The 24,962-nt window shown below is 40.4% G+C and overlaps 1 non-coding gene across 1 annotated transcript; it reads right to left on the bottom strand.

The window, feature by feature from the left end:
- Positions 1 to 18,701: 18,701 nt before the first annotated feature.
- On the bottom strand, positions 18,702 to 18,857 carry LOC129063987 (U1 spliceosomal RNA). Its single transcript, XR_008528417.1, has one exon. It is a non-coding gene; the product is annotated as a U1 spliceosomal RNA (small nuclear RNA).
- Positions 18,858 to 24,962: the final 6,105 nt, after the last annotated feature.

The following is a 24,962-nucleotide window of genomic DNA, read 5'->3' as shown; positions in this document are numbered from 1 at the left end:
CTAGTGACAAGGATATAGTTTTGGGACCTGTAACTATTCATGGAAGGACAAGTTACCAGCAAGGAATCTAGTACTGGGGAATAGAGTATAAGGCAGGAACACCCCAAAGCTTGATTGCTTTTGAGACTCACTCTTTGAAGTAAGAACCTAATCTCCTCAAGTTCTTCTAGCAGGAAGACTTGGAGTTTTTGAATGGGAGTGAAGCTTAATCTACAAATTGGAGTTATTGATTCAGGCTCAAAGGCAAGAGGGATATGAGATTAAGAGCTAAGCACATTATTATACCACTTGTATGAAATGCTATCTTGAGATACTAATGGGGGGGGGCTATTAAAGCAGTAAACTTTATTATTTTTTCAGATGTCTGTAGGATAGAGGACTTTGTGAAGCTTTAGAGGAGCAAAGAACCACAAAAATTGGGAAACTTCCAGACCCGGCATCTCAAGGCAACCTTTAGGACACCTCCCCCAGCAACATTGTTGTAATATTTAATTTGTAACTTAATGTACCACTCATATTGTTCTCTGATTAATTTTATGTGTAACACACATTTACTTCCTATTAAGATTTTAAGCTTAACGGTAATAATATTATCTTTTAAAAATATTCTGCCTGTACTATACCTAACATAATGCTAATGTAGCGCTAAGACAATTTATTAATGTCACCCCTTCTATTTAAATCTGGCAAGGATTATATTTTATGTGATTACAAAGGTGAGAACACAGGTAACTTTTTGCCATTCAACACATGTTTTTCTGCGAACTCAGCCACTCCAGAAAATCGATCTTATTTGCAGAACTGTTGCAAAATCTGACACTCCTCTTTACTTCACTGGAATGCCCTTGTAATTGCCCAATGTTGCCTTGCCTCATGGAAATTCTTGACCAGACCTATGGATCGCCAGCCTTGCAGCTGTTGGCCCTTGAAGTACAATGTACCTATAACATCAAATCAAACAGTATTTCTTAAGGCACTGGGCTAGTTGGCATTGAAGGTACAGTGCCTTGCTTTACTGCGCTTTGCTTTATTGAGCTTCACAGATCATTGTTTTATTTTAGATCTTGAAGGCAAGACCCTCCACCATCAAAAATATAACTTGCTTTGTTGTAATACTTGCTTTATGGTGGTGGTCTAGAACCAAACCTGCAGTGTCACTGAGGTCTTCTTGTGTAAGGGTGTGATTGCTGTGCTCGCGTAGTTTATGTAAGAACAAGCACGAATAGTTAAATAGTAGGTAAAGACAACTCACAGTTATAAATAGTAGAAGGGCAATGATACCATAAAAGTGGCTCAAAGGATTCACTGGGGGACGAGATGACATTTCTACTCCTACCTAGAAAGCTGAGAGAGCCCAGTGTAGGAGCTTCTCGTGTCCTGTTTTTCTTCATGTCATTATTTTGAAGTGCACATATGGAAAAGATATGATGTCCTTGTGCCATACAAGTTTTTCATGTACCTTGGACCATTCTGGGCCTTAGATTCTCACCTCTTGACTTGAGGTTACTCAGTGGCCTGGGGAAAGGTCCCCTTACTGTCTTTACTACTAATTCTGTTTGTTAGAGCATATATTCTTGTTGATTTTGTTTTAAATTTTCAAGACCTGTGTTCCTTGGACTAGTACCAGGCCACAAATACATATTTATTCATGCTGTCAAAAGACTTACTTTCATTCCCCCAGGATATATATATATATATAGGATTTCTACTCATCCCCATCATTCTGCATGAAAAATATAATCTTTCTTGAACAGCCTTTTCTTCTGAGATTAAGGGACTCTGTCAAAAGCATTTTCCCTGCTCCCTTCCTAACTTCTCTCCCCTGGTAACTTCATCCGTTTCCCTATGAGAATGAATGCTATCGTATTCCAAGTCTCCAATCAGTGTGTTCTAAAAGGAGAGAGAGCCTGAGAGTATGAGTCAACTTTATTCCTGGTACTGAACCCTGTCTGTTCTCCAGTTAGCTGGCTTGAGCAACAGGGAAGGGATGTGCAATTTTTGTTTCTCTTGCTATGAAAGGGAGGTGAATGGCAGTCAACCCATTTTATGAATTTAAAAGAGAGTGATAACACGTTGAGCTCCTGATATATGCACACAGGACATTACAAAGCATTTTTGGTGCTTAATATGTTACTGTTTGTTTGTTTTTTAACCTTGCTGCTGGTTTCTTAGGCAAAAACAGAATCAGACAACCCCAGGAGACAGATCAACAGACATCTGCCTGCTGGCCTGTGGATAAAAATGCTCTCTGTCCTTCAACTTCCTTAGATTTGGAGAGTATAATTGTGACCTGCCCTTCTATCGCCACCAGAAATTACGGTGATTTGCGTTTGCTCCTATGTCTCCATTAGTGTGTAGCCTCCTCAAGGTGAGAAATCTGTTTTCTGATTCATCTTTGTTTCCCCCGCATCATCAAGTGGCACACCGCACATGCCAGTGCTCAACAAACATTTGAAATCTGTCAGGCAAGCCTTGCCAAAGCAGTAGCCTAGCTTTGTGGAAGTCTTTCAACTCTGTGTGCCAGCTCCCCAAGTGTTAAAAACAACAACAACAATAGGATTTCCCTGAGGCAGCCACAAAAGGCAACTCCCCTGAGAGCCAATGACAACAAGCAAAAGGGCAAGGAACCAAGCAGAGCCAGGGAACAGCTCAGAGGAACTGCATCCAGAACAGGGCCAGCGGAGGACACCCACATTCAGTATCTGTCTCTGGCTTTCAGCACTCGGCAGACAGCCTCCAAGAGTCTTTGCTCTGTGTCTTCTACTGTGAGTGAGAATGGGGAGACTGTCTCGGGCCCAAGCCTGTAAACTCGAGAGGTTCGTTGACATTGGGATTGCCGAGAGACTGAGCAGATGTAATAGGAATGCCTGTGCTCTTCCCGGACTGCCTATTTTGGCCGCCTCCTTGCTTTCAGACACTGCAGTGGAGGGGTCAGAGGCTTGAGCAAAGCTGAAGATACAGGAGAAAGATCTGAACTCTACCTCAATGGGAAGGGCCAATTAAGACATGAAGGGAACACACAGAGGGGAAAGCTCAGAAAATAAACTTTTTGCAAGAATTTGGAGTCACAAACGGGCCAAGTCTTCCTACTTGGTTAACTCCTGAACACTGGTAGGAGCATCATTTTAATGTGTGAATGTTGGAGAGAGGCAGGAAATGGTAAGAAATGATATTTTGAATGAGTGGACTTGACAGGGAGAATGAGTCCAGTCTCCCTGTTAGACTTCACTGCAGAGAATCAGTAACTATAGCTTGAGTTCCTGATCAGCCATTTCCTTCTCTCCCAGCATCATCTAGAGATCTGTACAGGGAGAGCCTGTGGGTATAATCAGGTCTCTCCAGTGTCCGCGCACCAGTTCTGAGCCTGCCCGAGAGTCTTTCCATCCTGCAGAAAGGAGCTAGGAAAGGTAAGCCTGGAAAGACAGGGCCTTCAGTTCTCGTCCCATCTCAATGTGGCAGCTGGAAAAGTTCTGCTTCCCAGGACCCCTTCCTCTTCCTTCTTCCCTGAAGGTACATAAACCCTTGAGGAGAGGAGAGGAGAGGGGAGAGAAGTTTGTTCACACTTTTCTTTCCCTGTGTTCTGCTGTGTGTAGCTGTCAGGTAGCACACACAGGTAGTGAGGCAGCCATTCCTTGACTTTAAGCTCTGCAGTGACCCTGGGTCCAAAGGTTCTGGGAGTGACTGCCCTCTTGGAAGTCTTGGCTGCTCTAACGGGAAGGGCTTCCAACCTTCTCTTTCACTGGTTCCAAACATTTCATGCTGTTATCAGCTGGAGACTCCCAAGCATTCTGGAAGCTCTTCATGTGCGTAGGAACCCCTGTCATTGCTGTTGCTGCCTGGACCCACAGCAGAGAGCCAAGAAAAATCACTTCACACCATGTGCGCTGATTTCCTCCCAGAAATGACGCAGCCAGGGAGTCTGCAGAGCCACATAAATCTTCCTCCCAGCAGTGTATCTCCAGTTGCTACAGAAGCAGTGTTTGTTACCCTTTAGTTTTCGTAGATGGGTGCAGATCGATGCTAACAGTCTCTCTTTCTGATGGTGGAGAACCAACCAGAAAAACCTTCAGAAGGGAAGAAGCAGTCCCACCAGAGGGTTCCTGTCTCCTTTCGCCACAGTCAGTATTTCGGGGCCTCAGCTAGAGGTTACCCCCCTGAGACCCTGGAATTAAAACTGCCCTTTTAGATTGAAGCCTTAAAGTTAATGAATAATGGATCAAAGTTTTATTGTCAAAATCTTAATGAAAAAGAACTACCCTATAACCTGAAAAAATCATCCTAAATTCAAGAAAGAACAGCTCTGAAAACTGAGGGCAAAAGAGGATCTCAGAGACAAATCTGGTGGTGGTTAACCAAATGTGTTTGGGTCAGAGGTTACCCTTGCCTCTTCAACTCTGGAGGAAGGTAGATTGCTGCTTTGGGGTTGGTTGTGTTTGCCTCTATCAGGCATTCAAATCACAAAACAGACTCCCTTGTTCTCATTCCATGCTCTGTAAGCAACCTTCTCTTTCCATCTGATTCCCAAGTGGTGGTCACAGGACATGAATGTGTTGGCCCTTGGCCAATATATTTCTTTTTATTTCTATTCATAATTTTCATTATGAATCATAACTGGTATGCTAGTTTTGAATGCCAGTCTGTGGGAGCTCGAGTTCACTGTGGGAGCTGAATCCACCATCTGTGTGTTCACAGACTGGATTTCTGAGCCTACAGGGCTGAGGACCAGAACCTCACCCTGGTGACTCACCAAGGTAAGACCATGCCATGGAGAACCTCTCGGGATCCTGAAGAACTTCCTGACAGGCTGCTGGTCAGTCTCCTTCCCGCTCAGACTTGTAAAGTTATCAGACCTAGTGAGGATTCTGTCTATATTCAGGGGCTGGCAGGAGAGAATTTTGTTCAGGTCCCTGGGCTAGAGTCAGATTTGGTATATGTCCATTCTTCAGTTGTTAAGCCAATTGCCTAATCTTTCCATGCCTCCAGTTTCTCATCTATGATTTGGGGGAACAAAAGTATCTCCTTCATAGCATTGTTAGGAAAAAATGAGCATGTTAAGTTTTCATGTAGTGGATATCATAAAATGATGCTAGTAAATAGTTACTCTTATTTTTAGAGCTCTCACTAGATGCCAGACACTGTGCATTGATATATTTGCACAAAGTCAAACAGCTGGCAAGCAGTAGAACTTGGGGTTGAACCAGGCCAAAGCTAACGTCTTTGACTACTAGGTTAAACCGTCTCTGATTGTTTAACAAACATGGCAAAACCTGCACTTCCAAAATGTCTCTTCCCCTTTAAAGGAATGAATTTGGAAGACTGTATACTTATTTCTAAGCCTATTTGGAATTCCTCTTTTGGACTTACCTGAGAAAGTGGTATATTTTTAAGACATCCTTAACAAGGACAAATCTTTGTTTGTAAAGAGAAGATTTCATCTTTCTTAATAACCAAACTTATTCTGTGACAAGCCCAATAAATAAAGTGGAAAATTACAGAAGATGTGGAATAGAAATCAATTCCACAGTTATGAAAAAAGTTGCAAATATATATTGTCACAAAGCATTTTCTGACTTTCCTATGAAGTTGGTCTTGTATGGGATAAAGTAAGGAAATATGTATTGTTAGTAGTAAATTAGGTTAACTAAAAATGATTTAATTCTTGTAATTAATGACTGATTAGTGGATTAATATAAACAAAGGTTGCCAATGAAGGCCTTGTCCTTTTAACAATTCTATCATTGACATGAAAGTATGCTCATCAAACCTGTGAATCAAAGACGGAAATGGGTGATTTTAAAAAGGAGGGAGGGGTTGAAAATTAATTTTAATAGAGTTAAATGAAAGATCCTGCACTTCAAGTTAGAAAAAGATAACTGAATAACTGCATGTATGGGGTAAGCAACATAGGCTAAAAGAAGCCAAAGGAGAAAAATGCTTGGAGGTTTTAGTAGATAAGAACTTCGTCTGAGTTAATGACTGCCAAGAAAAATACTAAGATATTAAGCTGAATTAAAGGACGCACAAATTCTAGAACAAAGGAGGTGACAAGTTGACTCTGGTGACTATAATTCTAGTAACTGATTTAAGAGGAATATGGTCAAACAACTATTTAGAAGAGAGTAATCATCATGGTAAAAGATTATAGAAATGTTGAAGAGTTAGGAGGTATGTTGTTTGAAGATGAAAATATTGAGGGGCATGATTGATTTCTTTAAATATTTAATGTGCAAATCACAGGGGGGCAAGGATTCAGTTTATTGCATATAGTAGCAAGAGATAGGATAAGAGAAGTGGCTGGGAGCCTCATTGACAAAGATTTTTAGTTGAGTATAAAAGAGCTGTGCAATAGTGACAGAAAACGAAAAATGAAATGAGGTTTCAGGAAAAAGAGCTTTCCCATCACTCGAGGGGCTCCTGCAGAAACAGAAACTGCACAACTTCCAACTCTCCCCATAAGAGGATGTGTGCTTCTCAGATCCTCTTTATAACCATTACTGTCACCCAAAAGCAACCATAAAGCCCTCATATATGCTGTAAATCTAGAGTGACTGACTGTCCTGATTTTCCCAGGACTGAGGGGTGTTTTGGGGGGTGGGACTTAGAGCTAAACCTGGGAAAAGTCCCATGCAAATTGTGATGACTTGATCACCCCAGAGGTGAGAGAGTTTGCAATAAGGTGGGTCCTGGAAGGCATGGTTGAGGCAAACATAAAAGATACGCAGGCAATCCAACCTTCATTAAACCAATACATGAATAAATGAAGATGCTGTCTTTTATGTGCAGGGTGGGGCAAAAGTACAGGTTTATAACTGTTCGTGTGGACAATAATACAATAATGATAATATAAGAATAAACTTTTGTGTACTCACAACTCTAAACCTACTTTTGACCCACCCTGTATAAATAAAATTTGTAAATATTTGAAGCTTGCTTTTTTAAAATTTATTGATTTTTAGAGGGGAAGGGAGAAAGAAAGAGAAACATCAATTTTTTGTTCCACTTACTTATGCACTCATTGGTTGATTCTTGTATGTGCCCTTACCAGAGACTGAACCCACAATCTTGGCATACAGAGGCAGTGCTCTAAACTGTGCACCTGGCCAGGGTTTGGACATTACTCTTTAAATACCAACAAATTTATACATACTATATTTAAGATGTCCTAAGATATATAGTTCCCTGGCTCTTTATCAGGCAATAAGAAGTATAGATTTATCTTTTTAAAAATAAAAGATATCAGCAAAAAATTAGAATTGAAACATAGGACAATAAAAATAGTTAAGTATTGACTGAAGTGGGTTTAAACTTACTTTTGTCCATTAGAGCATGTCACATAACTTAATCTATATCTTAGTTTTTTCAACTGTAAGTTGTAGATAATATTTATACCTACTACATAGAACGCTGCTGAGTAGACTATTGTAAGCACTCAGTAAATGGTATTTTATCATTTGTAATAACCAACATAGTTATTGTCAGGGCTAAATAGCAGCAGCCAAGTTGTATTGTCTGCTAGATCATCTGAGCAGACTCTACTGTCTGCTCTCAGAATCTCTGCTCTGCATACTTAAGTTCTTTATTTTAAACACAGTTGAGTAACTGTGTGAGGACACTTAAACTTCCTAAGGAGCAAAACGCAGGTGCTTTTCAATGGCTATTTATTCATCTATATCTAGTCACTGGAGTGTTTTCCAGATACTCAGGGGTTCTGGCAGCATTACCTAACAATAAGTGTGACATTACAAAAATCAATCAATCTGCCAATTTTACCAGCAGTTTGAAGTTAAAAATTTTCAAACATAATTTTATGAAAGGTTCTTCTCTATTTTACCACCCATTTTGCCCCCACCCCTCAATGTCCTTATTCTTCTCAATGGGTCCTCAAATACTGAGGGACCACTTGAACAAATGTGCATCTGAACTTTATTAGTTTTCTCAGGAAAGCCCAAGAAAGGAACATTCCTAAAGTGTAAGAATGAGATTTTAAGGTAGTAACTGTTTTTTGCTTATAACTTTACCCTTGATCCTATACTGAAAAAGCAGTAGATAGACATGTGATTGAGAATAAAAAGAAGGCTGTAAATTAATAAAGGAACTCAGAGGCACACTTAACATGGCACCGTTTAATTTCCCTGCCCTTTTCTCTTCTCCCACCAGCAGATCTAACCACTGCAACCCAAATCTGTAGGGCATTATTTAACCAGCTGTGTTCCTCACTTCAGGACTGGACAAAGATTAAAGTCATTGTTCTCTCAAATCCATGGTACAGTCCTGAGGTGTTCTTGGGAGAGAGGAAAGACTTCAGAAGAGCCGATCAAGTCATGTGCTGGCATCATCCCGTGTCTGTCTGAAAGATGCAGAGTTTTAAAAATCTCTTTAGTCCAAAGTTAACCTATTTGAAACCACTGGGAGTTGGCCTCCTGTCTAAAGGTTTAGCTGTAAGTAAACAATCTAAAAAAAAAAATTAAAGACCTTGTTTTTGATCAGACTGTTCAAAGAAAGACTTTTGTGGGTAAAAGTTCAACTAGGCTGAAACAATAGAAACATTGGTGATTGGAATATGACCTTCCCTCTTCTTCTTTAGTTTTAATTTTATTTAATACAGAAAATTGAAGATTCCAAACAAACCAAATTCATGTAATACTTTCTTTACTATTTCATATTTTCTAAGTAGCCAATTGCATTTTCTAAAAAAATTAAAGTATATTTGCCATACAGTGGCCTTCACTCTTAAAAGTAGAGGTCTCAGACCCCCTTTGTGAGCCTCCTTCATGGGAGAACACAGACACAGTCAGTTCACCTCACAGAATGCTTGACAAGTTGATCACTCATATTAGGAGAGTCATAGAAGGTACTATTCAGTTGGGCATTTATCTAGGTCCGGGAAAAGTTGGGTACAAGTTTCAGAAGGGTTGGTCTTCCCTTGGCAAACAACCTCCTGAATCATCTGGCCAGAGCTCATTTAATGATTAAAACACAAAAGGAAAAAGTAGCAGGAACTTTCCACTCCCATGATTCTTTATCGACCCCACTGTAGATTATAATAAAAATAGTCCAGAACTGAAAAAGAAAAGATAGCCAGTCTGACCTGTCCAGTGATTTAAACCTAACTTTTTAATATTTAAGTGATAGAAGTTAATTCTTTATTAATGTGTCCAATGCTTTACTATTTCAAGAATATGAAGGTAATTACATGTCCATAAATTTGCCTATGTGTTTCAGTTGTGGCAAGCATATGTCCTAAATTATCTAGGAAAGGTCAGATTTTACATATCATGAAGTTAAAAATTTTTTCAGTTTGTGAAATATGATTATTTTAGCTATAGCCTTATAAGATCTGCTAACAGTAATGTGCAAAGCTGTTTTAGGCTGAGGGAAGGCTGTTGAGGAACAGTCTCCTTCGATCCCTCTTACGACATCTTGCCAATGTAATAACAAGTCATATCCTCTATATGATTTTAACACACATGAAAAGAACAGGGTTTATTGCAATTAAGCCTAGAATTATCCTGAACTCAGTACTTTATTGTAAGTGTAGAGAAAAGGAGAAGCATAATGGTTTATATCCCTTCTGAGTTGTCCCCCTCCTAGTTGGAAATTACATGCTTTCCCAGGTGCCTGCTGCATCGTATGCTCTTCACCAGCCATTTGTTCCATCAAGGGTCATATTCATGATGTGTGAAGCAGGGCAAACCTCTCTTTACAGCTTCATCCCCTTATTATCCCCACCTTCACTACACAAGGTGGTATAGGGCTTAGAGAATAGTTGAAGTAACTTAAGGAAATCACTGTAGGAAGGGAAACAAAGTTTTAACTGAACATGAAATGTGCTCTAATTGCACAATTGACAGTATAATTTAATAGGTAGGAACTCTATGTAAGCTGTCTTCCTGGAAGTCCCATTCATACTTCCACTTAATCTCATTAAATAAAAACTTAGTCTCATGGCCAGCAGAACTGCTGCTTCAAGAGCAAAATCCAGGACTTTCAGCCAAGATGGAAGTGTAGGTAGATGCGCTTTGCCTCCTCATACAACCAAAAGAAGGACAACAAGTTTAAAAACAAAAAACAACCAGAACTGCCAGGAAATTGAACTGTATGGAAGTCTGACAACCAAGGAATTAAAGAAGAAACATTCATCCAGACTGGTAGGAGGGGCGGAGACAGGCAGCTTGGGCAGAGAGGACACTTGGCAAGGCTGTGGCTGGAGGATCAGGTGGTCCCGCATCTGCTTGTGGATGAACTGGGAGGAACAGCTGAGGAGTGAAACCAACTGCACAATCCTGGGTTCCAGTGTGAGAAAAGAAAGCCTCTAAACCTCTGGCTGTAAAAACCTGTGGGGGATGCAGCAGCAGGAGAAACTCCCAGCCTCACAGGAGAGGCCGTTGGAGAGACCCATGCAGTTCTAGAACATACACAAGCCCACCCACCAGGGAATCAGCACCAGGAGGGCCCAATTTGCTTGGGGGTAACGGGGGAAGTGACTGAAAGTCGTCTGAGAGCCGAGGAAGCAGCGTTGTTCCTTCTTGGACCCTTCTCCCACATATAGGGCCACAACGCACTGACCTGGGTTGCCCTGCCCTGGTGAATACCTAAGGCTCTGCCCCTTCCAATGTAACAGGCACACTGAGACAAAGAAATATGGCCCAAATGAAAACAGATCAAAGTTCCAAAAATAGAACTAAGTGATGAACAGGTAACCAACCTATCAGATGCACAGTACAAAACACTGCTAATCAAGAGCTCACAGAAATGGTTGAATATGGTTGCAAAATGGAGGGAAAAGTGAAGGCTATGCAAAGTGAAATAAAGAAAAATATAGAGGGAACAAATAGTGAAAGGAAGGAAACTGGGGCCCAGATCAACAACTTGGAGCAGAAGGAAGTTATAAGCATTTAATCAGAACAGAATGAAGAAACAAGAATTCAAAAAAATGAGGAGAGGCTGAGGAACCTCTGGGACAACTTTTAACTATCCAACATCCAAATCATAGGGGTGCCAGAAAGAGAAGAGGAAGAGCAAGAAATTGAAAATTTATTTGAACAAATATTGAAGGAAAACTTCCCCAATCTGGTGAAGGAAACAGACTTCCAGGAGATCCAGGAAGCTCAGAGAGTCCCAAAGAATTTGGACCCAAGGAAGCACACACCAAGGCACATCATAATTACATTACCCAAGATTAAAGATAAAGAGAGAATCTTAAAAGCAGCAAGAGAGAAGGAGACAGTTACCTCCAAAGGAGTTCCCATAAAACTATCAGCTGATTTCTCAAAAGAAATCTTGCAGGCAAGAAGGGGCTGGAAAGCATTTTTCAAAGTCATGAAAGGCAAGGACCTACATCCAAGACTACTCTATCCAGCAAAGCTGTCATTTAGAATGGAAGGGCAGATAAAATGCTTCCCAGATAAGGTAAAGTTAAAGGAGTTCATCATCGCCAAGCCCTTATTACATGAAATTTAGAGGGACTTATCTAAGAAGAAGATCAAAGGCTATGAACAGTAAAATGACAACAAACTCACAACTATCATCAACTGAACCTTAAAACAACCAAAAACCAAACAAACTAAGCAAACAACTAGAACAGGAACAGAATCACAGAAATGGAGATCAGAGGGGAGGGAGAGGGGGGCAAATGGGGGAAAAGGTACAGAGAATAAGAAGCATAAATAGTAGGTACAAAATAGACAGGGGAGGTTAAGAATAGTATAGGAAATGGAGAAGCCAAAGAACTTATGGCCCATGGACATGAACTAAGATGGGGGAATGCTGGTGGGAAGGGGGATGCAGGACTGAGGGGAAAAGGGAGGAAAAAAATGGGACAACTGTAATAGCAGAATCAATAAAATATAAAAAAAAAAGTAACAGAAGGCATAGTCAATTTGTAATAAATGATTGTTCTCCAAAGACGATGCCCATAGGTAATTTTGAATCTGCTAAAAAGAAAAAAGGTTAAGTCCATACTCCACTTGAAACATTTTCATGCCACTGTGATTTCAGCATGGGGTACCCACAAAAGACTAAAGAAGGGAGGCCAGCAAAATTCAGTGGTCTTCCTTCCCCCTCACCACAAGAGGAAGTTGGCGTGGTAGAACAAAATGAGACTGGTGATACTAATTGATCAAGTGACATTTTTTATACATCCTAGTTTTAGCATATCAATGGTAGTCCTTCTAAATGACCTTTCTGATAGTCCCAGGAAAGCGAACAAGACATTCTATCCTTCCAAGGAAATTGTTTTGTAGGTAACCCAATGTATAGTCTTGCTGCCCTACTCTCAAGTCTGAGAGCCTGCCATTTTCTAACCTCTGCCATGGAGCTATCCATCTGTCTTTGGGAAGTTGTATTTGGTCTCAATCTAGGAACTGCTTTCAGCAGTTCATTCTCTCAGCCTGGCTTAGTCAAGGAAACCCAAATGGGCCCTGGCCAAGTAGCTCAGTTGGTTAGATATGCCAATGTTGTGGGTTTGATCCCCAGTGAGGGTACGTACAAGAATCAACCAAGAACAAGTGATACAGGTTACAAAAAAGGCATTCTAGCAGTACAATTATTCCTCAGTTACTCAAGGTTGTTTATTTGGTTGTTAGCCTCTGCATATAACTTTTTCCTCTTTTTCACTTCTTACCCTCCATCTCCTATTCTTAGTGTAAAGCATTAATATTGGGACACCTGATCTGTGAAGACAGTGGCCACAGAGGAGTTATGAATTCCAACCAAGTAGATCAATAGAACTGATCAAACTCTTAAGTCCCCTTTACGCTCTACCAAAGTAGAGTTTTGCCTCAAATTTCTAGTTAAATTTGACCCGCATAAACATGTTGTACAATATGTGACCAACATTAACTCTGATTCCATCAGCATTGCACTATCCAATATTTATCCCTTATTTCTGCTCTCAGGCCTTGTTCTCATGGCACACTGTGGCTGCCACAGTGGCAGGCACACGGGTGACTACAGTCAGAGCATGGCAAGGTGATATAGACTTAAAATTAATTGCAAGCAATCAAAAATTGCCTCTTGTCTAGACATTGTGACAATTATTGGGAAGCATATTCTTGTGCAAGAAATTATAAAGAATGTTAGTTTCACCCATACAAAAGACTTCATTGAATTATGGCTTTGGGACCCTGAACTAAGTTTCATCCAGTCTTTGGTTATGGTAAAATTGTATTATACCAACCAAGAATGTTTAATGACTTATAACCATTTCCTTGCATTTGCTGATATGTCAAATCCCAAATGAACTTCATGATTTCCAGTTTCATCAGTGACTCTGTCCACAGGACCTTGACATATACTTATCCTACAGTACTAAAAATCTTAGCGTGGACTGACAGTGCAGCTATGGTCCTTACAACAGATGACTACTTTGAAGGGATAAAATCAATTTTACCTTTCTGTCAGGGATGTGTTACGGAAGTACACAATAGTCCATCACTTCCCTCAAGCTTTAAAGAAGTAACAAGCAGTGCCATAGACAAATTATCCCAGCAGCTTGAGCAGACCATAGAGACTCTCAGCAACTATACCATTGTGGCTCTGGAAATATGCTCAGTAAATAAAGTAAATAAACTCCTTTCCTGCAACTGGCTTAGTTCAGTAAGATGAGGGCTGAGAAAGGAGACTCTCAGTCACTCCTTTCATATGGATCTTGACTGCACAATGTGTTTGTTGCTGAATATATTAGGGGGCATCTGTATAAGCATGGGATGTGGCCTTCATGAAAGATCTTGTTACCAGGACTTGCCCACTAATGCTCTATTGCAGCTTAGTCAAGGCAGTATAAATATGATGACTTCCAAGATGTTTCCTTAGACACATCATCTACCTCCTTGGATCTAAATCCAGATATCAATGATCTGTTATCTGACACATTGATAATAGAGTCAAGGAAACACTGGAAGTATGAATTTAACATTGTAGCATACAGAGAAAAGAACAAGCAACCCATACAACATCCAGCAAACACAGCCTCAAACGTTTTGTCAAAGCTTTAGTTGATGGTCATTTGGTTAACGTTCCTGCAATGCTGGCTCCATTTTGCGTAGGGAAATTGAAGTCCGGAATGTGTTTCACAGTTCTGGTTCCTAAGGAGAAAGAACTCAAGAGAAAAGCAAGATTCTTTAGTGTTCAGTCAACCCTGGCCAGTGTGTCTCAGTGGACTGAGCTCTGGCCTGCAAACCAAAAGGTCGCATGTTCGATTCCCAGTCAAGGCATATGCCCATGTTGCGGGCCAGGTCCCTAGTTGGAGGTGTGTGATAGTCAACCTATCAATGTATCTCACACATTGCTGTTTCTCTCCCTCTCTTCCTCCCTTCCCCTCACTCTAAGAGTAAATAAATAAAATATTTTTAAAAAAAGATTTTAAAAAATAATTACATCACCAAGTGTATCAAGTTGTAGCAGAGGTTTATATCAAAGAATGCGTAATGCCACTAATCCAAATGCAGTTAAATCTTGTTCTTGCAAAACTATCTCATATTGCCACAATACTTAATAAGTTTGTTATCAATCTAGATTCCTCATCATGGTGTAATTACTTTAACCAGAGATCCAGTATGCATTGTGTGCAGAATCAGATGTCTTTCTTGGATGTGACAAATTCTTTAGGACAGGGAACATTATGCTAAGATATACCACATTTACTACACAAGATAAGTTCAACCCTCCCTGGCAGTTACCTGATGGATTGCCTGTGGAGGACATAAGAACCTGCATACACGGTGCCAGCTGTCCTGGAGAAGGGGTGAGACAAAATTTGTGGCCTCTTACTCAAAATTTTTCAGCTTTTGAAGAAGTTGAGATCAAGGGTGTTATTCTTGACCAGGCTGACAACCGAACAATAGTTGTTACCTGTTCTGAACAAAGAACGAGTCCATGATAGCATGCTGGAATTAATACGAAAACATGCAGAAGCGATGGGCCATGTCTTTTAAAAAGGAAGAATGTTGGGCAAGTGATTGGACAACTGTGGAAAATGGCAGTATCTTCAGAGAACAATAGCACCTAATTTGTTTAAGATCATGTCATGTGTTTCTGATAGCACTGGTGGGATCTTCCCCAATATCTATTCCAAGATTTCATGTATTGTCTCATCATGAGAGGCAGCTGCCAAAGCAGGCCATATACCATGGACAACAATAGTTATAAAATTTACCATCAAACTGACATTTCACATTGAGTTTACCACCAAACTGACCAAATAATATGGAAGGATGTGAGCCACATCATCAATTCATCCGTTATTGGACCGCTGTTTGTTAGGCTGCTGATGGTTACAGTTACTCCATTTACTCTCTTCCTTGGACTGGCAGATCGACAACCATTGCAGGTTGCTGTCACCAGTGCTGGAGTAGAAGAGGGCATATCTCACCAACTTACTCAAATTTCTCTTCCATTTTTAAGGAGGAATATAGCACTTACTACTGATCCAACCTGCCTAAACATTGCACACCCTGAGAAAGTGTTAAGAGAATGGGTAGAAAATGCAATATTGTCTAATGTCAGATCTGTGAGGCCATCTGACCTGTTTGCCACATCACTAAGATATGTCCTCAGTTCTTGTAGCTGATCTAGTATCTATGACTCCATTATACCCAAGAATTGTGAGTGCAATATTTGAAATAAGCAATGTTGCCCATGGGCTTTCATTATTAAATAAATTCCAAACATCAAGTACCATTAAAGCAACAAGCCAGGAACTCTATTTTCGTGACCTGGTATACAAAAGAGATAGATACAAGAGTGAGGTTATGACGTGCTTTATGGGTAATGTCATCCCTGATTAAATCGACATTTTGTCTATTGTTCTTACAGATTGCAGTGCACGGAGTGCTGATATACTCATGGCTTGAAGGAGTCACCATGCCCTTTATTGCTGCACAAATTCATATTACTATTAAGATCAATCCATCTGCTGTTGATCAAAGTATTATATTCTCACCCTGGCCAAGTTGCTCAGTTGTTAGACTGTGGTCTCAATATACCAAGTTTGCCAGTTCGATCCCCAGTCAGGGCACTTACAAGAATCAACCAATAAATGTATCAATAAGTGGAACAAATTGATCTCTCTCTTAATCACTCGTTTCTTACAGCTTGTCTTTCTTCCTTACCCATGATTCCTATACCAACATTTGCTTCTTGTGTCATGCTTTCATCATTACCACCATCACCAATAGCCAATGTTACAGGTTTCTCAGGTGAGGTTATACCTTGGATTTCTGCAGTGGTACCATACGACAGTCCAATGCAGCTGAACAATTTCTGCAAACACCCATAATAGTTTTTCATGCTCTCAGAATGCAAGAGATACACTGGTCCCATCTACCACCAGCCCATGCTAATTCATGCAATCCTCTAATTCTAGCAAGCTACCTCAACTGTTCGCACATTCACTGATTCCTTGTTTATAACTTCAAGGATATTCATGGTTCTGTGGAAATGTCCATATGATAAACTCGCACTAACAGCTGTTTCATGTTTATCTCCGTTAAGTACCCCATATTTTGATACCAACCATTCTCAGTGCTTCAATAGTTTTGAACTTTATCTTGTAGTCTCTCTCCTGCTATAGCTCCAAGTAATGTCAGGTCTTTCCCCATGAGCTAGCTGGAAGACATTTGCCAATTTTTCTTCCTGTTGCTGCAAGACAGTCCTGGCTTCAAATAGGCATCTATTACTTCATACTCTTCAGTTGTCAACTGTCTGTAGGCCATGTGCAGAGGTCTTAAGCCTTTCAAAGCAAATTCATCTACACGAATTGTGGGTTTTTTTATTTGTCCACCTATACATAGGGAGAATTGATGATTCAGTTTAGTGCCAATGATGGCTATAGAAATAAGGATTGTTAGATAAATTATGAGAAATGTATCCATTGACTCTTCTACTCCACATCGTTTCTGTGATGGCACTCATAATTTAATGCCATCTTTATTTCCATTCCTGTGTTTAATATAGAGCAACACCCAAAATTTCTTTGGTTTTTTTCAATCTGATTCCACAAAGCATGACACTCTCTGGCCCCAGAGGTCTTACAACATCTTCCATTTTTTGGATTATTACCATTCATCCCATGAATCTGTATGAGTCTGTTTCTGGTTCTGACATCACAGCTACAAGAGTGTCAACTGTTTGTGATACTGCTGTTTCTGGAGCTGCCACATGTGTCTTCAGGTAGTTTCTCCACCCAAACTAGCAGTTGCAATGTGACAAAAACCAGCAAGTAAGTCTGGGGACAGAAGCACCAAATCTGTAGGGAAAATTTCATCTTTGGCTATTTGAACACTATCATCCACCTGGGTGCTTTTTCGTTTAGTTTTTACAAAGCCACCACTTCAAACAACAAACAGGAGAACAGGAGCTCCGTTTACTTCATTATCTGAGTTATGTTGTAACCAGTCTTCATATCCCTGCTTTATGGCAGTTACTGTTATTACAAAGAACAATGGAAGTTTACTGGTACTTGAACCGATAGGTGTATTATCAATCATAAGCTGAACCAAAAATATAGTAAGAAAATAAAAGTTTGCCACTCTTCTAAAGTGTTCAAAGAAGTTCTTTGGAACAAAATGCCACACAGTATACTCAGATGAAATGATCCGGTTACCTAGAAATTTCTGAAGAATGTAAAGGCCATTCTGAGGAAACCTGTTGGCTAGGTAAAAGTTCTTGCGTCACTCTGACGGGGGCAGGGGTCAAACCCAGCTACTACCAGACCCAGTGCCGCATGCGCACACTGTCGCTGTTCGGTCCTGTGGGACACAGGGGCAAGGGGCTGCAGTGGAGACTGAGGAGCCAGAGGGGAGTGCGGGAGAGCCCCTCTACCGCTGCGACCTCACTCCCAGCAGTACCTGGCCCCCATCTCACCTAGTGGCTGACATCTTACAGGCGCGTCCCCGGGCCTGGTGCAGCTGGGCCTGCCACCTCACTGCAGCCACCCCCATTATTCTAAATTAAAGTTTTGCATAGGTGTATATGTATTGGAAAAATCACAGTATATATAGGGTTCCATGCTACCGTGGTTTCAGGCATCCAGAGGGAATCTGAACATATGTTCTGGAACATATCCCTGTGGGTAAGGGATGCTGTATCCTATACTACGTGAACGTATTTCCTTTTCCCCCTTCTGCTTTTCAACTTTGTCTTTTGAATCTTCAGTTATAATAGGCCACTCACTTAGCTACTCCCACAACACATGAAGTTTTTAAATGTTCCTTTAAAGATCTAGGTAAATTCTTAGTAAGACTTATACTTTCCCCCAACATTTTACCTACTGGCAATGAAGGGGAGGTTTGTTTCTTTTCTTTTTTTTCCAATTACAGTTGTCATTCAGTATTTTATATTAGTGTCAGATAGGTTTGATTCTTCAGGCCACATTCATAGTAGTCTTTTTCCAAGTTCTTAGTATTCTCACTGATATTACTTAGAACATGGATAATTGGGCAATAATCACTTCAGGATTTCATTTAATAATTTTTTTAAATTTATCGATTTGAGAGAGAGATAAACATTGATTTGTCTTCCACCCATCCATGCATTCATTGGCTGACCCTTGTATGTGCCCTGACCAGGGGTCACACTCACGATCTTGGTGTCTTGGGACAGCACTCTAGTCAATTGAGCTGCCAGGCAGGGCTCATTTAATCATTTTAATTTCCTCCTATTATACCACAGAACATTTTGTTACGTTCAACAAAGTTGTTTTTCAGGGGAGAGCGCAAACGCAGTTCCCCACTAACACAAATTATGCAGTTGAGTTTCTCACGTTTGGGGAAACCACAGGGGTCGGCACATCCGCAGGGCAGTGGGAAAGCCTTGCCCTGGGAAAACTGGTCATGGTATCTCCCCTGCCAGGCAAGCCTTCAACGAAGATTTTCTAAACTCCTACTATGATATGGGCATACTCATACAGTAAATAGAGCAATAAACAAAATAAAGCTCCCAGCCCTCATGAAGCCTACATTCTGGCAAACGTTTTCAGTAACCACAGTAGAGAGCCTGTTGTTAATGTCTGTAATGCTGAAGATTTCATATACTCTGGCTTTAATGCAGAATTACCTGTCACATGTGTATCTTTCATGTAATCAGATTTCATCTCTACTGCAGTAAAGTAATTGCATATTGTTAAGCACCAACTTAGTAATGAAATGTTCAAATGTAACACATCTGTGACTCGTTAGCTCAGTAGATAGAGAGGAGTCTCATGACATCAAGGTCATTACCCTTCAGGCTCATAGCCACAGGCTACTTTGCTAACCTGGCCAGCCCTCCTTCGAGGCCTGCAGTTGGGAACAAGAGAAATCAGAGAATGATAGATTAAGTGTCTATTAGCACTGTTGTAAGAACAGCCTAACATCCACACCCTGGTGATGGTACTCTAAGAGGCTTGCCAGACAATAGCGTCATTGTGATCAAATGTGGCCCAGGGCAGTCCACGTTGAAAGCTTCCCAGGCTTCCTTCTTTCTCCTCCAGCCAGGAAAATCAAGAGGGAGTTCTTTACTTTGGACAGGATTGTAGTCCTTTTATTTCCGTGCTGCTTCTGAGGTATAGTCTTCAAGAATTCCTGAATTAAACTATTAATGTGGATAATTTAAGAGAATAACAACTGTGATGGAGAGTGTTGAGAATTTAAGCTGACACATTTGGGTACTCAGAAGAGTCTGGAGGAGTTGGTTCCATGTGTCTTGAAGGTCCCGTGTGTGAAGGATTAAGAAAGATCTCATCCTGCCCTTACTGGCATGACTCAAACGTTTATTGGGCATTGTCTTGCAAAGGGAAAGTCTCTGGTTCAATTCCCAGTCAGGGCACATGCCTGGGTTGCAGGTTAGGTCCCTGGTCAGCGTGCATATAAGAGAGAGGATTGATGTTTCTCTCTCATATTGATGTTCTTCTTCCTCTCTTTCTCCCTCCCTTCTTCTCTCTCTAAAAATAAATAAATAAAATCTTAGAAATAAAGAAAGATCTCATTCTGCCCTGGCAGGGTTGCTCAGTTGGTTGGAGCATCATCCCATTCACCAAAAGATAGCGGGTTCAATCCCTCTTCAAGGCACATACCTAGGTTGTGGGCTTAATCCCTGTCAGGTTGTGTATGGGAAGCAACCAGTTAATGTTTCTCTCTCTCTCTCTCTCTCACTAAGGTCAATAAACATATCCTCAGATGACAATTTTTTTTTTAAGTTTAAAAAAAGACCTCATCCTATCAGAAGAGACAACCACAGCCGGGGTTGGAGGAAAGGGTTGATTCTGGGCACAGATCACATTCATGTTTGGATCCTAGGGAAAAGGAGGGAAAGTAGAGGGCATGTAATACCCAAAAGAGTAGTTTCCATAAAAACATCTGTGAGCCATCAGCACCTTACAGCAGCCCTTCCAGACTGGCCATGTCACTGTGTGGGGCAAGGCCGGGGTGACGGGCGCTATTGCCAGCTGGAATTTCTAGTATAGGCATAACAGGCTGCAATGGCCAACATCAGGGCCAAAGGAAGAGTGAGTGAGCATGGGTGATGAGCACAGACACCAGTGGCTTCAGGTTATTTTGACACCCATGAGTACGTACAGGTTGGCTTCATGTTGACAGATTGCACTGAAGTGAACAAGAGGAAAGAGTGGGTATAGGGGTGGTTCAGTGAAGTAATGGAGACTGTAGTTCCACACATTTCTTGCCGTCAGAGAAGGGGGTTATAACTAGGGAAGGGGGAAGGCTAACCTGAACCCTGCGGTGCTGGGCTGGAATTGGAAATACCAATGCACTTGGTTTTTACAAGTGTGTGTGAGAGAGAGCCTGCCCTCTGAGAGAGCCCATAAGCAATGACATGCCAATACAAATTAGTACACCTAGAACCCAAATTTTCTAAATACTATGCTCCTCTAAAGGAACCAGGGTATCTTAGAGCAGTGGCTGATTTGGGGGCTGGAGCTAGGAAAATCCAAGAAAAGACAAGAATATCTTGTGTCAGGAAGTTAGAAAGCTCAAAGAATTTTGGGAGATAACAAAAGAACAGTTTGAAGGGTCTCTCACTATCCAAGTCAGGGACAATTTGAGCATCACAATAAATAATGTCGATAACATACTATGACCCAGTTAATACAATAGGAATCTGTGAGTCCATACTGGTATAAATAAATAGCCAAACAAGTCATGGAGAAGAGAAAACTTTTCCTTACAGTAGAATTCCAACTAAAACATATAGAAGGGGTGATAGAATTATAAAATCATCATTTGACAATCATCACAGCAATAACTGATTCAGGCAGGGATCATCAATGACTGACAACCATGGCAGTCACAGCGTTGTTGGTGTGAATGAGGCTTGGCATGTGGGGCATTGAGGACCCTGCAAGCCCTGAAAGTCAGAGAATTTCAGCTCCAACACGGCTCCGTCAGGGAGGCTGACGGGGCCACAGAGGGAGGGCGCAGGAGGGCAGGGGACAGAAGAAGGACAATACCTCCCAGTAAGGACTAGAGAGCAACTGGCAGCTTTGAAGAAATACAATGATGATGAGATCACTCACCATAAAAGGAGATGGAGTGTCTGCAGAAAGAAATTGAGCAGCACAAGCAGACCATCAAGAAACTAAAAGATCACACTCAAAGAAGGTCAAACTAAAAGATCATATGTTAAATGCTCACAGTTCCCATAGAACAGCTACATAGTGCACACTTCCATGAAGACATAGTTTGGGTAATTACCATATTTTGCCATGTACAATGCACACATTTTCACCCAAATTTTTGAGCAAAAAATAAGGATACATATTATTCATGGGTATAATAATCCCATGTCTAATGCACAGAAAGACGTGGGTGCACATTATACACGGGAGTGCATTATACATGGCAAAATATGGTAATAGCTCTCTGTGCTGCCAACAAATTATAATAAATTGTCATTGTGAAAAAAAAAAGAATCATCAGTGGATGCTAACAATAGTGGGTGAAGTTAGATGAGGAACAGGATATTTGCAGAGTCCCAGCATGTCTCCCCACAAGATACTTGTTAACAATGAAGGGAAAAATAATTATTTTTTAAGAGCTTAGTTGAGCCAAACTTATGACATATTCTGGGAAGCAAGATCTCAAATACTTCCTGAAAAATAGTAACTTTAAAGCATAGAAATCTGATAGACGCTATCTTAACCAAGTCATTGAAGGTAATTTTAACAATAAAGGAACAAATCAACTCCTGACACTACGTGCTGAGAAGAGCACAACGTCACTTCTGTGGTATTCCTGCTAAGAATGCATAACCTGAATCTAATCACAAGGAAATATCAGGCAGCCCAAGCTGAGAAACAACTCCACAAAACAACTGGCCTGTAACTCTTCAAATATGCCAAGGTCATGAGAGACGACAAAGTATGGAAAATCTATTCCAGGTTAATGGAGACTAAAATAAAGACAGTTGACAACTGAATGCAAGGTATGATCTGGAATTTTCTTTGACTGTAATGGACATTATTGGGGAAATGGCAAAATTTGAATGAGCTCTGTAGATTAGGTAATATTATTGAATCAGTATTGACATAATTTTAATAATTGTACTGTGTTTATGAAAGAGAATTGTTCTTGTTTTTAGGAAATATACCCTGAAGTAGGGGGACCGGGCATTATGTCTGCAATTTACTCTCAAAGAGAAAAAATTTCCAAAACAGTTTATAAATGAATATATATACCCACCGAGAGAGAAAGAACGAGCGTGCACAGGCACACACTTGACATTGGCCTAAGTTGCTAGAAAAAAAAAACTGAAAGTAACAAGCAGCTTATTCATGACTATGTCAGTTCTGACAATATGCCTGAAACCCTGTTATTGGGTACCGAGTGCAAATTTATGGTGTCAGTTAACCAATGTGTTTTTTAAATTTTATTTGAGAGAGAGAGAGAGAGAGAGGGAGGGATAAATAGAAATAGAGAAATGTCGATTTGTTGTGCCACTCATTCATGCATTCGTTAGTTGATTCTTGTATGTACCCTGGCCAGGGATTGAACCTGCAACCTTGGCATATTGGGATGACGCTCTAAATAACTGAGCTACCCAGCCAGGGCTGGTGTATGTTAAAATAAGGAGCCCACAGGGCAGGAAGTCTTGAATACCAGTGCGTCATTCCCTATGTTTGAGAACACTCTTCTAACCCTAAGTCAGGTTAGCCCATCCCAACTTCAATTCCACAAATTCCTCTCCCAAAAATTGTTTCTTTCTTTAACTTCCTATTAAGTCATTGTGGTCACATATTCCACCCAACCTACTTGAACAATAGAATATTCCATTTTCTGATAAACAGGTTTAATCTAAATAAATACTAAATATTTATCTAACAAAAGTAAAATATTATCTAATACAGGAATAAAAGTCAAAGGGATTAAATAGGGATTTTAATATAGGGATTAAAAATGAACATGGATCAGATTGAACCACCACCAACCCCTCTTTGCTCTGTTATTTCTATATCTCTTGTGGGCAGGAAGCAGCCATATTGAAATACAAATTTTACTTGTTTCTTAAAAAATAAAAAAAAGAAAAACAAATAGATGGTTTATTTTAAGAATGTACAGGAACTTATATTCTAAACGTCCAAAAATACATATTCTAGGCGCTCTTATCACCTCGGAACCCTACTACAGCTTCTCTTTAATCTTTTTAAACATCCTGTAACAGAAGTTGCAGCTGCATCTATAGCAGGAAGCGTAATAAGATAATGATTGGTCAAACATCAAAAGCACTTGGGTGGTTCTGACATAGACCTTTAGCCTTCTCTTCCACCAACACCATGTTCTTATTTTCTTTTCCAACCACATTAATGTATTTTTTGTTTGTTCTTTTTCCTTTCCCCTGAGTAATTACTATGAGTTTTTGCCAAGATCAGGAATTTTTCTCAGGAAGAGACCACGAGTATTAAGAAAGCAGACAAACAGCACCTGAAAATAAGACGTAAACTCCTTTCAGGCCCACCCTTTGCTTTGATTTCTTTCTCCATATTGAATGGGATTAATTGGTGGGATCGCAAGTCCTTTGTATGAGGGAGAGATCCTCAGCCTATGCTAGGAATTTCCTACTCACTTTCATGGGATGAACTTAGAACTGTCCTTTCCACCCTGTATTATATAGTAAGAACCATACCAATTGTCTTATGAGGACTGTGAATCTAATAAATACATGTACACGCAGCAAGTGTTTCTTGATCAGAAAATGTTAGGGAGAGTTTTCGAAGGTATTTAGCTTGACCTCTCTTCCAGTACAGACAGTTCTTCCACAAATGGTCACCTGCCAAGCCCTTGTTATTTGTTGTAACAAGGAGCTCCCCGCGGGGTTGGGCAGCCACCTCCGTGCTGGACAGCTCTCGTTGTAACGCTTCTGGCTGCGGTTCCTTGAGCCTCACAGAATATGTCTATGCCTCTTCTACACTGCAACCCTTCCCACATTTGGTGGCTGCTAATATGTCCCAATTAAGCTACCCCCAGGTCTTGTAACGATTCTTCAGGTCACACTGAGTAAATAAATCACTAACATTCCAAAGTTAACCATAGTTAACTCTGGAAGTTAAGATTATGGTTATGTGTTTGTTTTTTGGTTTTTGGTTTTTGTTTTTTGGGGGTTTTTTTGCTTATATATAAATTCTATTTTTTTACAATAAATATTTACTTTAGTAACAATGACAACATTAATTCTTTTTGTTGAGTTTATTCTAGATGCCAGCTCTGGCATGCATATATAATTTCCCCACAATAACCCTGAGAGGAAATACAACTATCCCCTTGTACAGAGGCAGAAACAAAGGCATAGAGGGAGTACGTCATTTGCCAAGCGCACACAGCTGAGTAAGTGGCCGAAAAGAAATTGGAACTCAGATTTGCCTGATTCTTAACCATTCCTCTTATAACAAGAAAAGCAATTTATTTCTTTTTGTTTTGTGTTTAGTGTGGTGTCCTGAGATTGATACAGTATGCTAGGTTTGATCTGAACAGCAT

This window comes from Pteronotus mesoamericanus, unplaced genomic scaffold, assembly GCF_021234165.1.
Source record: "Pteronotus mesoamericanus isolate MK-2021 breed Mesoamerican mustached bat unplaced genomic scaffold, CSHL_Meso_final scaffold_99, whole genome shotgun sequence".
NCBI lineage: Eukaryota > Metazoa > Chordata > Mammalia > Chiroptera > Mormoopidae > Pteronotus > Pteronotus mesoamericanus.
This window is presented reverse-complemented; position numbering and strand designations above follow the sequence as displayed.